At 49.0% G+C, this 10,805-nt stretch overlaps 1 pseudogene; it reads right to left on the bottom strand.

Annotated features, from left to right (window-relative positions):
- Positions 1-522: 522 nt before the first annotated feature.
- On the bottom strand, positions 523-2,479 carry LOC128348005 (tumor protein 63-like; annotated as a pseudogene).
- Positions 2,480-10,805: the final 8,326 nt, after the last annotated feature.

The following is a 10,805-nucleotide window of genomic DNA, read 5'->3' as shown; positions in this document are numbered from 1 at the left end:
TTCAGCTCTGCAACAATCAAATCCACGAGGCCAGGCCAGGCCAGATCGCGGGCTGCCTTTGGCACTTTACATCCTCGGACAAGGACTCTGAAAGGCTGAAACAACCACAGGAGGCATGCCTGGTTCAGCAGAAGCTGGAGAACTAAGTGCCACACAAGTGTGAGAAGCTACAATTCTAAAAGGATCTCCTTTGCTTCCCAGATCCACCCATTCTCACTTGCTGAACAAGTACAAGACACCAATCCTTACTGGTCAAAAGCCATCAAGGCCACCCTCCCCCTTGCCACACACAGAAGCGATGGCTTATGAGAAAATGCGGAATGGCCATCACTGAAACAAAGCATGGATGCTACAAGCCCCGAAGGCAGGCAGGCAGGCCAGAATGGCAGCACAGCAAGCGCCGAAGGGCAAGAACTACCCTCCCTTCCTTGCCCCTCACACCATCTAAGGGCAGCATAACAGGCAAACGCAGCCAAGAGGTCCATCGGTGTGGAGGAGGGGCAGAGGAAACCCTGGGCTGTCTCACTCCCCTTCCTCCTTGATGTGCTGCTGCTTATTGTGTCGTGCATCCAAGTCAAAGTTGAAATCGCTCCACTCGTCGCGAGGAGGGAAGGAGATCGTCTGGCGGAGCGTGAACCACACAGCATCGATGACGCGCTCGCCACGGGTCTTGCTGGAGCCCACACTGACTGCGGAGGCCCCACTGGGTGTGCGCAGGAGGTGGGGTGGGGAGGAGAAGTCGTGGAGCTGCCGGTGGTCCATGAGCCCCTTCCAAATGGCATGGCGGAACTGCTCACGGATTTTGAGGCTCACCAGATCATCCATGGAGCAGTGTTCAATCTGATAGATGGTGGTCAGCCCTTGCGCCGTGAAATAATCCACGCAGGAGGAACAGCCCAGCCTGGCTAAGAAACTGACAATACTGCAGTCTGTGGGGTAGGGGGGCGGCGGGGTGCAATGGGACATTGACGGCATGGAGAGGGGAGGGGGAAGAGTCTGTGTGGGGCTGAGTCCGTTCATGTCACCAGCCATTGCCATGTGGGCCCCCATCATAGGATTGTTGGCTCCCATGCCATCAGGGATGGTAGTGGGCGTCAAGGCATTGCGCTGCTAGGGGTTGATGAGCTGGCTGACTGACGGCAGCTTGTTCATGCTGTTCATCTTGCCAAGGGGTGGAGAGCTGGAGCCATACGAAGACTGGGACTGGATGGAGTTCTGTTTCTGCAGCAGGTGCTAATGCTGCTGCTGCTGCTGCTGTTGCCGGTATGCCTCAATCGTGTGCTGGGGAAAATACTGCATGAGTTTCAGAGACTCCTTGATCTTCAGCAGCATTTCATAGGTCTCATGGCCTCGCACTGGTAAATAGAGCAGCTCATCATCCGGAGTGCACCATTTTTGACCGATGTCATCTGAATGCCATGCGCGCTCTGCCGGAAAGGGCACTTCATACCGTCACTGTTCTTTGTGCTGTCGGAGACTTGCTGCTTCTGGATACTGTCCTCATCCGCTTTGCGGTCCCTGCCAGGGCAAGCACAGATCCAAGCCTCAAAGCGCCAGAGTCCCAGGACTTGCCCATCTCTCGTTTCAAGTGTCACAATGATCAGAATCGGACACCTGTTCATGCCTCCGACACAGCTGCTGTTACACATGAAGTTGTACAAGACTGTGGTGAATTCTATCCCAACCTGGATAGTGATGGGGTCTCCCAGTGATGGGGTCTTCCACGTATTGGGCATGGCTGTTTCCTTCAACTCCGATCAAGTAACTAGGAGGAGTGATTTGGCCCTCGTTGAATTCCCGGCTGAGTTCGTGCTTGGGGCAACGTTTCACCACCTCTGTGATGTGCTCGGCTTTCTTATACACTGGCATGGCACGGATGATGGCCCCTTGAGGTGGGGGAGTCATCACTTTGATCTGAATGGGACACGTCTTGGCGATCTGACAGTACAGCTTCTTCAGCTCGGTGGAGTACGTCCACGTGGCTGACTTGGCCGTGCTGGATTGCTGAAATGAGACGTCAAAGCTGTGGGGTCCTGGGTAGTCTGTGTTGGAAGGGATTGCCGGGGAAGGTGAGAGGGTCAAAGGTGGAGCTGGGCTGAGTGTAGGGCGAGGGTGCCGTGACACTGTTCTGAGCGTGCTCCGTGTTGTATGGGCTTGTGAGGAGTAGCCATTCTGAATCTGTTGGTCCATGCTATTGAGAAGCCCCAGGTTCGTGTACTGCGGCCACATGGGGTCACCTGTGTCCACATCCTGCATCCGGATACAGTCCATGCTGATCTCAATTTTGTTTGTGAGGCCATTGTGTGTCAGCTCCTCCAAGAAGTTCAGGTCAATTGGCTGAACTGAACAGATGGGTTGCTCCAGGATATCCCAGAGGTGCTGGAAGACTTCTGGGTTGAGGAAATCTCTCGTCTGCGAGCCTTGAGACATGGTGGCGTGGTAATAACTCTCCGTCCAAGAGAAGTGGCCGGAGGTGTCCACAAACCAGAGCCCGCCCCACACCCCTGCATTCAGCCCCTGCTCAGGGGAGGCCTGGCTTGCTCTGGGCCTCCTGTCCAGTCCTGCCCATCGCCCTGTTACCCTTTTTTGGATGTCTGAGAATAGTTTTCCTTGGGCGGAACCCTGAAATTCAAAGAGAATTTCAAAATATCCTGGGGAAGAATCTCTAAAATGTAGAGAAACTATTCACTTGGTAGAAATTTCTCAAAACTAGGGCCATAGTGTGAACGGATTCCAAGAACCCAGGCTGCCGCACTCAGGGGCAGTATCTTGTACCCTAGCCACACTCTCTGTGTCTGACGTCAGATGCAGGGGATGTGGCCAGGAGCGGCTCTCCCTTCTTTAAAAGGCAGGGAGAGCCACTCCTGGTTGCACTGCGAATGTGGCACTGGTCGGATTTTGCTCAGAAAAGGGGCACATGGTCCCATTTGTGAGAAAAACCACACACCCTGCATCTGACATCAGAGGCTGACGTCTGATGTCAGACACAGGGTGCATGGCAAGGGGGGCTGCTGGTGGCGGGCTGAACCGGGGCCACCGTTGGCCTCCCTACACTCAGAGGTGCATCTAGGTAATTTTGGAGCCTGGGCCTAAAGGCCTCTGGAGGGCTCCCTCTGCCCTGCTGCAAGCTAAGCATCATTTTTTAACACGTAGGTTCTTGAGGGCACAAACCACACCACCGAGGACAGACTACAGCAGATTTAGGGCCCACCCAGGGGATATGGAGGCCCTGGACCTTGGCTCCAAAGTCCAGTGGTAAGAGCACCTCCGCCTATGCTACTGGCTGATGCTTTACCACTTGGCTATAATGTCTCCCCAGATGTAGTTGGTGGGCTGCCAACTGGCCAACCCTGCCGTATTCCATGAAAGGACGATGTCTAAAATGTTGATTTCTGCTAATATTGCCAACCCTCCTGATTGGCCTGAAGTCTCCAGGAAGTGGCATCAATCTCCAGGTAACTATGGAAAGCAATCTTGGCGATCTTAAGGACTTGATACTGTGAAAAATACTGGTGGTGGGGGCTCCAGGAATAGTGGCAACTCTAATTTCTGCTCTGTTTGTACAGCCCCAACATCAAAAGGCCAGGGTAAAAATTGCAGTCAAAGCCATGCTGTCAGATCTTAAAATAAGGCAATGCTCACTTTCTTGTCCTATCCTGATAGCTTTTAGCAAACCTCGTTATATTTGTGCACTAGAAGATCTCCTGTTGATTTCTACCATGCCAGGATTTTGCTTTTCTGTCTTTTTAAAAAGCATTTTAAGACTACCATTCTTCTCTGTAACTAAGAAGAGCAAAAATCTCAGAAAAGGGGCAAAAAGTAGAACCTAGGAACCTAAACAAGTAGAACCTAGAAAAAGTAGAACCTTTTCAAAAGAAAAGTGGGGAGGGAATCAGTTCCTCTTCCATGTTTGCTTGACAACCCATATTATGAATTTTTCTCTAAAGCTAAATCCCACTGATTTAATGGGACATGCTGCCCTTGCTGAATCACTAGGAAAAGAGGTGCTGCTGAAGTCAGAATGGAAACAGCAGCCTCTAATCTGGAAGACCTTCTCCTAATCCTAGCATTACTCATGGTGAAAAGAATGCACTCTGCACTTGCTCAAGTAAACTGCTGAAATAAAAGCCTCTCCATCTCTGTCAACTTTTTAAAAGTCTTTAAAGGCGCATCTGTTCACCCAGGCTTTTAATTAAATAGTGTTTTAATGGTTTTAACATTGTTTTAAAACATTTTAAAATTTTAAATTGTTGTAATGTGTCGATCTTTTCTGTTAGTATTTCTTTTGTTTTAATTAATGTTTTAATTTTTCTCTCATTTATTCTGTTTTAACTAGTGTTTTAACTTTTCTGTTGTGAACCGCCCAGAGACGTGAGTTTGGGCAGTATAGAAATATGACAAATACATACATACATATATATACATACATACATACATACATATGTCTGTTCTTAAGCCATGCATTCGAAAGCTGAGACCAGACACTGAAAACGTGATGGGGTTAGGCCCTAGTGAGTCATTGCACAAAGGAAGCTTTTCTTATTCCCAAGACCATATTTTTCAGCCTCAGTTTTTTTTTTCCTATGGTCAAGATGCCCATATGCAACCCTCCTGCTCTTCTGCATGGCAAGCAGAAGTACAGGGAGTAACAGTCTCATATCCCAGAAGCCAAAGGCAACACAACTAGAGGCAACCAATAAATACAATTAAGGCAAACCTACACTCACTACAAGCCTGGCCACAGGCCAATATCAGGCACCCGCAATTCAAATCTCACGGTACAAGCAACCTGATCTTTTGTAAATTGCAGCCCCACATTACTAGCATTTCCTAGATGGTGTTTGGTGGTGTGTTTTTTAATGTGTGTGTGTGGATTCCCTCACAGCAGTATAACACTCCATTTTAAATTAAAAAGTTAACAGGTTGGAGATGAGCTCAAGCTCGCCTAGTTCAATTCCCTGCACTGACCCAGACTCCTCTATATTAGCGATAGGAGATTGGAGACCATGAGGCCTAATAGAACCCTCTGGTTTCCCATCTATCTCTTGATTCCCAGGATCCTCCCTTTGCTAAGATGCATCTCAGTTGCCTGCTCTGGAGTGGAGATAGAGGTAAGAGGCTATCTAACCTCCTTGCTCCTAGCCCGAACAGCAACGATCATCACCAAAAAAGTGGAAATAGAGGATGCTTTCACCAAAAAAAAAGTCTCCCCAAAGTCTCTACTTTGCATAAAATTTGCATATGTTTATTGGTATTATATATGCATATTTTGATAAGAATTGGATAATTTGAGAATAAATACAACTCACCACTGTGAAGCTGATGACCAGGCGAGCTGTATGTCTGCTCAGTCTGCTGTCTAGGTGCTGAGTTCTCAAGGTTCCTGCTTCGTAGCCGTAGATTCATCTCCTGGTTAGGTTTCCCACGCAAGCATTTCTCTGTCTTCCTCCCCACAGGTCACCCAGCCTGCTCCCTCCCCAACCACACCAGCAACATGACCTCTTGGCTCAAGGCAGAGCAGCCAGCCAGCTACCGAGTCAGCCTCTTTGTATGAGGGCACAGTGGGGCATTCATGGTGTCCCACTCGCTTGCTGTTCTCTACAACTGTAAACATTTATAGACCACTGACAGAAGGTTTCACAGAGGTTTTCAAATAAAATAAATAATAAGATGCTCCCGTGTCCCCAAAGGGCTCACAGTCTAAAAGAAACTCAACGTAACACCAGCTTCAGCTATTGAAGGACTACTATGCTGGGGTTGGATAGGGCCATTTGCTCTAAATCAGGGATTCTCAACCTTGGGTTCCCCGATGTTATTGGACTTCAACTCCCATAATTCCCAACCAAAGGCCACTGGGGCTGGGGATTATGGGAGTTGAAGTCCAATAACATCTGGGGACCCAACGTTGAGAATCACTGCTCTAAATAGAAGAGATGCAACACTTTAAAAGATGCCTTTTTACTCAGTTAGCAGGGGTAATTGCTAACTGTATAAAGTTCATTAGCTAACTGCTAACTGCTCACTTATCACCACCGCCATCACTGCACGAAGGAAGCAAGCCACACCTGCTGGGTGCACATGGCTCTGCAGCTTGCCACTGAAGCAGAACGTCTCCTCTGGATTCCCCATTGGATGGTTGGCCAGTAAGGAGAAGAGGAAGGAGACAGAGGAAGAGAAGCTGCTCATGAGAGCAAAGTGTTCTGAGTGAATAAAATGTTCAAGGTGCCCCCAGAACATTGGACACCACAACCCAGGCAAAAAAATGTGTTTGGTCCCCCAAATAGCCACACGTCCTCTATAAGAGTCCCTAATTGGCAACCCTACCCCATAGTGATGTGCTCATTGCCATGGCCCCCAAGGCCTGCACTCATCGAGCACATGACTGAGAAGGAAACACTGGATACAAGGAGAGTACCCTCATGTAATTTGCTCAAGTGCTGAACACACACTAGGGGTATGATTACTATGTGCATCAATATTGGTTGGCGGGCATGGCTAGCCAGTCTGCTCCCACTCCCTCTCTCCCCATGTTCAGGGGACACCTCTATAAGGGAAGGTACACTTGCTAGAGGCTCTGCCAGAATTCTTCTCTTAGGCACCTCAGCTGTTCTCTCCCACAAGTGAGCCAAGTTAAGGCTGGCTTCATAACAAAGGCTGCATTCACATGTAACATGGAACTGAGGGTCCAACTGACCTGCAGTTCCCCCCTTCCCCACACCGGCATGGTTACCTGATTGTGTTGAGACGCAACCACTAGGACCCTAACTGCAATCTCAGAGACTGCAGAGAGGAGGGAGAACTGGCTACACGGGTGGGGGAACTGGCTGCATGGCTTCCTTCTGGAATGAAGGACAGCCCTGGCAACCAATCACAGCCGGAGAGAGGGAGAAGCTTCCTCCCTAAACTCCAGTTTGCGCTTGCTGCAGCATTTGGGTGTAACAACCAAAAATTGAAACCTGAGGTAGCAGCAGCGGAACTGACTACAAACCAAAGGTGCAAATTGGAGTTTGGGGAGGGGTCACTTTTGTGTCTGAACTGCAGTTGCATGCATTCGGACATACAAGAAAGTCAACCTCAGGCTCCTTCAACTCCGGCTTCTCATTACGTACAAAAGGGACCAAAGTAAACTGAGGCGCTCACCTCAGGCAGTGGATTAAGTTGAAGGGAAATCATCCTGGAGAGAATCTATCTATGTGGTCACTAAGAGTCGACACCGACGTGATGGCACTTAATCAAAAATCAATCAATCAGGGGTGTTCACTGCCATCTAACCTACCCCCTGGTTTGGCAGCAGTGCACGAAGAACCACTCTGTTCCCCTCTAGCTCATCAGCCTTTCCTGCTCCATCTCTTCTCCTCCGCACTTCCTCTTCCATTCCACACACACATACCCATTTGAAATGCAGTGTGGTGAGGAGGAGAACAGAGCAGCACTTTGCATGCTGCAACCCAGCCAGGCACTCTTGAGTAGTGGTGTGCACAGAACCGCAACTCCGCGGTCCTGCACTGGGGAGGGGGGCTCTTTAAGGGCGGGGGAGGGTGTACTTATCCCTCCTGCCGCTTTCCCCCCTCCAGCGTTCCCGTTTTTGAAAGCATTTGGGGTGACAGGGTACCTCCCTGCCGCCCCTTCCCCCATTCCTCGTCAAAAGGCTTCAAAAGCCTGACTGCATGTGCGCACATCGCACACGCGCGTCATGTCTGTGCATTGTGTGCATGCGCACATCAGACATGCGCGCGAGCGACGTGTGTGCGCACGGGATGTACGGACGTGATGTGCGTGACGTGTGCACATGCAGTCAGGCTTTTGAAGCCTTTCGACAAGGAATGAGGGAAGGGGCGGCAGGGAGGTACCCTGCTGCCCCAAATGCTTTCAAAAATGGGAGTGTTGGAGGAGGAAAAGCAGCAGGAGGGGTAAGTACACCCTCCTCCGCCCTTAAAGGTCCACCCCACCGGCATCGGACCACTGAACCAGCCCCAGGTCCAGAATGGACCAGTCCGTGCACATCCCTACTGTTGAGCAGGGAGATAGGTGAACCTGAGGTAACAGTGACAGGTGGTAGCAAGATCTGATGCCCTGCCTCAGCCACCAAGGGGTTTGGGTGGGCAAAGTTCCAGGCAAATTGGAGCTGGGGCATTTGAGAAGGGCGCCACTGCTGCTGCTTCCTTGGGGGGGAAAGTGTATTAATAAAGACTTTTGCCTGTGTCTGTGTCAAAGCAAAGGTCAACATCTCTGGGAAAACTTCTATGCTTCCAAGTTATTTTTCTTCTGAATTTGGAGGTGTGCTGCCTCTGAACATGAGGTTCCATTTAGTTAACGTAGTGATACATGCAGATTGGCATATATGCAATAACTGGTAAAGTGTGCCATTGAGTCGGTGTTGACTCCTGGTGCCCACAGAGCCCTGTGGTTGTTTTTGGTAGAATGCAGGATGGGTTTACCATTGCCATTTCCCACGCGGTATGAGATTATGCCTTTAAGCATCTTCCCATATCACTTCTGCCTGATATAGGTGTTTCCCATAGTCTGGGAAACATACCAGCAGGGATTTGAACCAGCAATCTCTGGTTTGCTAGTCTGGCTTCCTTCTCCACAGACAAAGCAGACTGGGAATAGCAGGCTGGGAACAGAGCTGTACAACTGCTACCAGAACAATATGGACGTCAGACAATTATATGGCTATCAAAAGGTTGGACGGAAGGTGGAGAGAATGTGGAGAAGGAAGATCAGAAGCAGGAAGAGTGGCTGCAACAGTGGGATGGGATGAGACAAAATTATCCTGTCCAATCCTGAACAGGAATGCAGGATAGCTGTGCTCTACAGGCACATGTCTAAAAATACAGTCTCCTCCTTCCAATGTAAAATTAAGGGTACTTTTTCACAATACCCCAGGTTTGAACCTGACATCTAGAATGCTGCAAAGGAGGAGAGGAGGGCATTTATATTGCATACCTCTTCTGATGTATCATTCTGTAACAGTGACGCTGTCCTCACAATCGTGTAGGTGGGCAGACGGGTGCACAGGGGGAAGGCAGGGTCCAACTCACCTTCCACCCAGGTGATTTGGAACATGCTGCTGGGATGGCAGTTTGCACTCCCAGACGATCCATGCTGCATGAATCATTCAAGGCCAGACTTGTTTCCCCGGCCTCCAAATATCCCTCAATGCACCGTGTGATGAGCACAGTGCATTAGGGGATATCCTCATGATTTGGGTGCTCTAGGCACACACAGGATCCTGGCACCGGGGTTAAGGGCGTGCTCATGCTTCAAAGTGTAGTCCATGCTTCAAAGTGTAGTTATCTGGGCCAGCAACGCCAGGATCCATGCGAATCCTGGCGCTGAACATGAGTGGCCTACCCAGCCTAGGCTGCACTAGCCTGGGTTAGGCTGCTTGTGGGAACAGCCTTAATATGTTCTGCAGCTTCCCAAGCTAGTTTATAGATCAGTTAGACTTGTATGTAATTTTCCCAGCCAAAGAGAGCTTTCCTACAAGGGCAACAGCAGCTGTGGAGAGCCCTGGTCCAGATCAGGTTTGTTGTGTGTGGCGGGGTGGGGCAAAAGGAAAGCCGCTCCATGTTCTGGTCGCAGTCCAGGTTGTGCCCCCACTCCACCCCATAGATCCTATTCAGGAAAAAAAGAGAGAGAGAGAGCTCACCAGCTCTAATTACGCAATTGACATGTTTGGCCTCTATCAAGAGGCAAGAGGCAAGATGCTTCTAAACAACACCAGTTGCAGGGGAGTAACAGCAGGAGGGAGGGCATGTCCTCAGTTCTTGCCTGTGGGCTTCCCAGAGGCATCTGGTGGGCCACTGTGTGAAACACGATGCTGGACTAGATAGGTGGTGGGCCTGATCCAGCAGGGCTTTTCCTATGTTCTTATAGTTTTCTGAGTTTGTATTTTGTTACATTGATTTCCATCTCTTTCTGCTATCATGTGGTAGGCAAGATTTCCACCCTCCCCCCAACTGAGAAAACATGCATATTTTGAAAACATGCATATTACTGGAGCCACATACAGCTATTCCTTCAAGGGGATAGATACACAGACATTTGAATTTGCATCCCCATACAAAATTTGAGCATTTTCCTTCTGTCAGCTCCTCTGGCAATTCGCACTTCCTACTTAAGCCATCTATCACATGACAGAAGCCAACAAAGGCAAAGCATAACGTTTAAAAAGACCCCAGCACACACTTTGATGCAGCTTGGCAAAACACATGAATATTCTTTTAAACTGAATCTATTGACATTTCTCTCTGTAGCATTTTTGTGTGTGAATTAGTACGTCCTGTCCCACAACAGCTATTTGCATATTATACTGCTGACATCCGATTCATTGCCTGAAGATTTTTTCCCCCTTCAGTGTAAAAAAAGAGGTTGTTGAATCTTTTTGAGAATTTTTGCATTATTAACTTTTCCTGCTAATTGGTCTCTGAGCACCCTGTCAGCTTCATTTACGAATGAACACGCTCTTTCCAGAGCACCCAGAGGCCACTCTGTCTTGGGACTCTGAGTTCTAGTCTTTGAATGTGTCATCAGAGCAGCTGGTACTCAGCAATTTTATTAATCCTCGCAGTAGCAGAAGAATCACTTGAGATTTTACCAACTGTCCAGAGCTGGCAAGCTCCATCTTCTTTACCAAGTTTGAATTCCTTGCACAATTAAGCATAGAATCATATGGTTCATTATCAACTAGTAATGTATTAAAAGACATGGGAGACCCTATGCTGATATGTATTTAGTAGGGTTAGCAAGTGAAATTCATGGTGAATTGCAGGGTTCCTCCCAAGGTGAAACATCTGGGA

Source organism: Hemicordylus capensis, chromosome 2 (assembly GCF_027244095.1).
Source record: "Hemicordylus capensis ecotype Gifberg chromosome 2, rHemCap1.1.pri, whole genome shotgun sequence".
Lineage (NCBI taxonomy): Eukaryota > Metazoa > Chordata > Lepidosauria > Squamata > Cordylidae > Hemicordylus > Hemicordylus capensis.
The sequence above is the reverse complement of the archived record's forward strand: the minus strand, read 5'-3'. Positions and strand labels throughout refer to the sequence as shown.